Here is a 6,526-nt window from a genome sequence, read left to right as displayed (position 1 = left end):
GCGGGGGCGAGGCCTGGCCCTGAGGCCCCTCCGCGTGGAGGGAGGGGGCACGCCAAGATGGCGGCGGGGGGCAGCTAAGTCTGCGGGTTGCCTCTGCTTTTGTGGTTCCTTGTACCTGGGGGTTACCTGGCCCTGGGGATTACTTGGCCCCAGGGGTCACCTGGCGGTGGTCCGGGTCACGGAGCCCTCACTCCCCACCGCGTCTCAGGGACAGTGTGATGAGCCCCCAGTCCTCGTGCTGTCTTTGCGTCACCCACAGAGTCTCAGACCGGGTGAGGCTGGAAGGGACCACAGTGGGTCGTCTGGTCCCCCCCTCCCTGCTCAAGCAGGGTCATCCCAGAGCACATGGCACGGGGTTGTATCCAAATGGTTCTGGAATATCTCCACTGGGGGAGACTCCACACCCTCTCTGGGCAGTGTGTTCAGTGTTTGGTCACCCACACGATAAAGTTCTTCCTCATATTCAGGTATAATTTCCAGTGCATCAGTTTCTGCCCATTGCCTCTTTTATTGCTTGGCACCACAGAGCAGAGCCTGGTCCATCTGCTGGCACCCCTTCTTTAGATATTTATACTTCTTGATGAGGTCCCCTCTCAGTCATCTCAAGGCTGAACAGGCCCAGCTCCCTCAGGCTTTCCTCCTAGGAGAGGCTCCAGTCCTTTAATCATCCTCTTTGCCCTCCCCTGGTCCCGCTCCAGGAGTTCCACATCTTTCTTGCACTGAGGAGCCCAGAAGGTCCATGTCCACACCTCAGTGACCGTGCTGTGCTGCCTCCTGAGGAGCCAGAGACAGGTTTCCACAGGCCTCAAAGCATCACAAACACATTATTAAAGGGTTTTCATTAAAGACCCTTTATTTCCTCCCGTACCACATCATACTGACCCTGCAGCTTCGCTGGGTTGGGTCGTGCTTATCACCACTCTCAGCTACTGGACAGTTCTGCGTTTGTTTATAAATGATAACGTGTGAAACTAAAATGCTAGCGGAGGAACCATCCGCTTGGTGGCACTGCAAAAATGTGGACGGCGTTGGGATAAAAGAAGTGCTGGCAAACGGGAAACTGCTGAGCAGCAGGAGCGATGGTCAGCGGCAGAGGACAGCCATGCCCATCCAACAGCCTGAAAATGCGGGACCTCCGCCTGGAGTTACAGAAATATATCAGTAATTCTGCCTATAAACACGATTTTAGTACAGCAGTAAATGGATTAAAGGCCATTCTGTCAGAGCACAGAGCTGCTTCCCCACGGCAGTGATTACTGGAAAGTCAGCGTCTCTGGACATCCTGGGCTGCAGCAGTTGGAGAAATGTCACCCCCCGTTTCTGTACAGACTGACAAGGTTACAGCACAGTCACAGACATTGACCAATGCTAATTCTACAATCATTTATTTGCTATAGATAGTAAAAAAATCAGTGTGGAGTTTACTGAGTGCTGCCAGGTTTCCCAATGGCTTGCAAAAGATCCAATTAAACAAGAGAACTACAGGAGCTCAGATTTAGAGACTGTCCAGACTCCAATCCAATGCAGTCCTCATGTTTGTTGATTTTTGTTACTCCCCTTCTTCCCCCATGGCAGTGAAATCTGAGGTCATTCAGAAGTTCTACCTTATATCACGATATAGTCCAATGATGAGAGCCATGCTGAAACACAAGTTCTAGGGAAAGAGCAACTTTGGGAGTGTCCTTCCAACCCCAGATCTTTTTTTCCTTACTGCATACCTCCATCTTCACGCTGTAACAATACTTGTTTGCTCCTCTGAGCATCCAAACTCGCGCATTTGCTACTTTCCACTCACATGGATGTCGATTTTAGGAAGCTGTGGTACAGCCTGGGCTTAATCTCACGAGCTCAAATAACAACGTCAGCGATAACACACCTGTGTGCCCTCCAAGGCAACACGAGTATCTCCTTTGGGTCCTTGGCAGGCTCAGGGTTTGCTGTGCAGCTTTGCAGGTGTTACCTGAGCCAGGTAAGTTACAGCCAGAATGGGTTTCCTTAACGTGCTGCAGTGACACCTTCCACTGACAATATTTAGGTCACCGCGTGGGTCTCGATGTGTTTGGGTAATGCCAAGATTTTGAAGTATTGCAATGTTGCTTTAAGATAAAACACGTTAATCAGATGTTTTTCACCCAAATTCCTGACTGCTACTGATTTTGTTGTGTTAAGAGAAATATTGTGCTAAGAGGAATAAACATAATAGCATTAATTAGAGGTAAACAAGCGATATGAATTTATGAACTCATTATCCTGTGCAGATATTAGACATGCCTGGAAGGTTAAACCCCTCATTCTCATACAGACCTGATGATTTTATGATAATATCCCTACATTTTAGCCATTGAAGCTTTGAGAACCAATTTGAATTTCTCTGTTCCTTGGCAATATAATTGTCGTTACCAGATGCATTTTGTACTGAGGAGATCATTATGTGGCAATCTGCTAACTTGTTCTTTCTGCTTTTCATTCCTTCACATGGGACATTGTTCTTTGTGAGGGTGATTCTTCCCGCTCTTGCACAAATGAAAATCAATATGGAAGGTGTAGGGAAACCCATCCCCAAATTTAACCCTGAAATAATTACATTTTCTGAATGTATTTTCGGTGAAAGTTCAGGCAAATGGAATTATAAAGCTGTAGCCCACAGCCACTTGCACGGAGTCAAAGAAAATCCTCTGTAGGCAAACTGTGATGCTGCAGAGGGCACAGAGTGTCCTCCTGCCAAATTTTATTGATAACCTCTCAATCAAGGACTGAACAGCAGAATCATTGTGATGCATTGGCTGCTGTCCCCACTTCTGCTTTTCATCTGAAATGGTCGCTAGTTTAAAAACCAGAACAAATTTTAAGGGCGAATAGAAGCGAAATTCCTGTCTTACAACAAATAGGAAACACAGTTAAGCCTCTTGCTCTGTTCTTTGAGGTTTGTTTTTTTGCTGCAGCCCATTTTTACCAGGAGTGTGAGGTAACCACCCAGCAAACCCTCAATGCCTCAGCCTGGAGGAGGGCACGGTCCAAGCAGGTAGAGAGACATTTGGACTCTCACCTGGATGGGTTTGGAGAGAGTCTTCTCTTTCCTGGGTATTTCTCTACCACCTAGATCAGCACATATAACAAACATCAGATGCAACCCTGACACCCACAGTGTTAAACAGGAATTGTTGTCCTTCCTCTGATCCTTCAAAGAGCACTGACAGACTCCGAAACCCCAGATGTGTGGGCCCAGGATCCCGAGCTGATGGAAACACCTACACACTGGGTATGCAAAGCAAGTCTGATACATCCCTCCTTTGATGTTTCCTTCTCCCAGGTCTCTCTGCTTGGCAGGTGGGAGTTTCCACTCGTCCTTGGGAAGCATCTGACACTCTCTGGGCTATAAATAGAAGGACGAGGTACCTGACTCTGGGTGTTCTGTTGCACTCTGGCAGCTGATACCCAAAAGCTGGATGTTGCAGCACATTTATAAGCTCCCAGCTCTCCCTAAAATGCAAACTAGCGGCGTTACAATGCAAAATGCAGTTGGAAACACAGCCTGAGTGGGTTTTGCCTCAGCATATCTGTACATCCTCTGTTATTCATGGTGTGTTTACACTGAATGTTCCCTGCTGATACAGATTTCAGTCAAAAGCCTGCTCCAGCACTACAGGTGAAAGCATCCTCAGCTGGCTTCTTCCTACAAGGCCCAAAGCCACATTCTTAAGGAAATCACATTCTTTCCAAACAGACTGAACCCTTCTTGGTTTTCTTCCACCTGGAAGAGTGGAGCAGGAATTAACCCCAGAACAAGTGCTGGATTCAACCATAAGCCAACCATAAGCTGAGTTGAGACCAAACTTTTTGTTGTTTCCAGAGACTTTGGAGCAGGTTACTTTGGGGGAATTGTGCTTTTATCCCCTTGAGCAAAAGCAGATGAAGAAACTGCTTAGTGCCATGGGATTAGGTGACGTGTCAGCAGCAGGAAATAGGTTTCTGAGTTAGGCCAAGACCGCTGCATTTTCCTTTGAAAAGAGCACCCTTTTCCCTATTCACACAAGACTTCTAGTAATATTGGTTTTAAATTTTGGCTGAAAACCTGTACATATCTTTTCTCAGCATGTGCCTCTGTTCTGTCTCCATTGCTCAGGATCAGAACAGCTGCAGAAGCCAGATGCAACTGCTGGAGTTGTGTTTCTTGGTTGAAACAGTGTCAGTAAGGAACAGCTCAGTTTACAGAGGACAACACAAAGCTGTGACGAATATGACTGTTAATCAAGATGGAAGCAATAAAAGAGCTGTAAGGACTTGGTTAATCCTGTGTACTCTGACACAGAGTTAAACTTCTCCAGGTCTCCGATAAGATAGGACTGGTTTTCTTTATCTATTTTTTTTTTTTTTAATGTTCAAGGCTACTGGAATGCAGAAGGACCAGATGGCCATGTAAGCTAAACAATGTGCAAAATCTTTCTTATATTATCTCTAATTGCCCCGAGGGGGTGAGAGGAGAAAGGTTGTTTAATCGTTAGGAGTCACTTAGCAGCAAATGGCAGTTTTCTGTCTTTATCAACTTACAACAAAAGACTGGGGCTGTACCTTTGTGGGGCCTTTTTCTAATATGACAGGGCACATATTTCATTTCCCTTTAAGTCATCTGGTGATATCTCGTGTGTCACTGTATGCCACTGAACTGTGGGGCTGGGCTAGTAAAGAGGTTTTTTTTTTTTCCACGTGCATTTGGTCCTTTACCAAAATACAGAATTTCTCCCTGGAACACAGGAAGCTCCTGTGTCAGCAGCAGCTAAATCCCGTTGTTGTTCTGGGGTTTTGTTACAGTTCAGAGGAGAAAGTACTGGAGGGGTGAGGAACTGTAGGGTCTGGTTTCTCTTCTCTCCTGATCTAATATTTGACCTTCAGCAACTCATTTTACCTCTGTCTTCCTTCCTGCCCTCACTTTGTCTTTGTATGTAGTGGCTGTAGTCAACAGGGACTCCAGAGACTTTGGGAGGTTCATCTCAGCCATCTGAGAATCCATGTTAATGTGATCCTGGGCCTTGGCTAATTAGCTCTGCCCCTCGTCAGGACTATCACAGTGCTGTGCTGACACACTTACACTGCTTTTTAGCTTGAGAACGGTCTCAAGGATCTCCTCACAGTGTTCTATTACACAGAGTAGTGCTGCCCTCCTGCAGGTCAGGGAATCATAGAATATCCTCAGTCAGAAGTGCCCACAAGGATCAACAAGTCCAACTCCTGGCCCTGCACAGGACACTCCAACAATCCCACCCTGTCCCTGAGAGTGTCATCCAAATGCTTCTTCAATTTGGCAGAATTGGTGCTGTGCCCACTGCCCTGGGGAGCCTGTTCAGTGCCTGACCACCCTCTGGGTGAAAAACCTTTTCCTAAAATCAAACCTAAACCTCTCCTGATACAGCTTCATGCTGTTCTCTCGGGTGTGAGAGAAACCAGGCCTTTTTGGTTTGCTACCCTGCCCTCCCCCTGAGTCATAGGTGGTCCTCCGTGGGGACCTCCATCCCTGCCCACATCCCTCTAACTGGAAGTGAACTGCCAAAATCTTTTAAGGAGAGGGGAAGCTCCTTTTTACAGGAACCCCTTTAGGCTCAAGCCATCATCTGGTACCGCCCCTTTATTCCCCTTTTCCCAATGCCTTCCCTTGTGTTTATTGATTGTTCTTGATATCTCTGGTTTAGAAGGATTTCTCCAGTGCCCGTTTCTTTCTCCCTGCAGGCTGAGCCTTCACCAGGACGGCACAGAGAGGATGGCTGGGGTGACACTTGCGTGACAAACCACTGCTTGGGTCTGCACAGCTGTGCCTCCTCGGATAATCTACACCAGGAACAGCAGCTCGTGTTTTCCACTGTCAAGGACAGATGACAGCAAAAGGGTATTTAGTGATTGTTCCCGGGGAGGCAACGTTGGCAAAACGAGCTGGCAAGGCTAGCACGGCTCTGGTGGGGTTTCAGTACCGAGGGACACTCTCAGTGACCTCCCAGCAGCTCTTTTGGGATGGGCTGTCCAGGAAGGTGGTGGAGTCACGCTGGAGGTGTTTAAGGAAAGACTCGATGTGGCCCTTTGTGCCACGGTCTACCTGACACGGTGGTGGTGTTCAGTCATAGGTTGGACTCGACCATCTCAGAGGTCTTTTCCAACCTAACTGATCCTGTGATTCTTTCGGCCCTGCAGTCGGGAGTTCAGCAGATTTCAAAGCCAGGAGCTCTATCCAAGGAGTTTTTGGTCTCCCGCAGAGGACCGTGTAGGTTTTTAGCCTGTTACCACCACGTTAACCTGCCGGTGCCACAGAGCGGGCCGAGAACCGGCACCCCCGCGGCTCCCAGTGCCACGTTGGTCGCCAAACCCGGGCAGGGCGCTCCGAGCCCGGGCACACCGGGGCGAGCAGCGGGGGTTGCGGGGGCTCGAGTCCCGAGGAACGGGCAGCGCCCCGAGCCGAGCCCCCGGTGCCTGGCGCGGCGGGGCGGCCGGTGCCTGGCGCGGCGCGGGGGCGGCCCCGCGTCCCTCCCCGCGTCCCTCCCCG

The 6,526-nt window shown here is 48.8% G+C and overlaps 1 protein-coding gene across 2 annotated transcripts in view; it reads left to right on the top strand.

The window, feature by feature from the left end:
- The first annotated feature begins 5,750 nt into the window (after positions 1-5,750).
- The window catches only part of FBXO34 (F-box protein 34), a 41,091-nt gene continuing 40,315 nt past the window's right edge, over positions 5,751-6,526 (top strand). Inside the window, exon 1 of one of the 2 annotated variants that reach the window (XM_027662634.1) lies at positions 5,751-5,878. The gene's annotated coding sequence lies outside the window, so the exon portion shown is untranslated. Of the gene's footprint in view, positions 5,879-6,228; positions 6,248-6,526 lie in introns of those variants that run through there. The other variant, XM_027662636.1, reaches the window with a different exon arrangement.

Source organism: Corapipo altera, unplaced genomic scaffold (genome assembly GCF_003945725.1).
Source record: "Corapipo altera isolate COAL_440 unplaced genomic scaffold, ASM394572v1 169, whole genome shotgun sequence".
In the NCBI taxonomy this organism is placed as follows: Eukaryota; Metazoa; Chordata; class Aves; order Passeriformes; family Pipridae; genus Corapipo; species Corapipo altera.
Note: the sequence above shows the minus strand (reverse complement) of the source record. Positions and strands in the feature narration are given on the sequence as shown.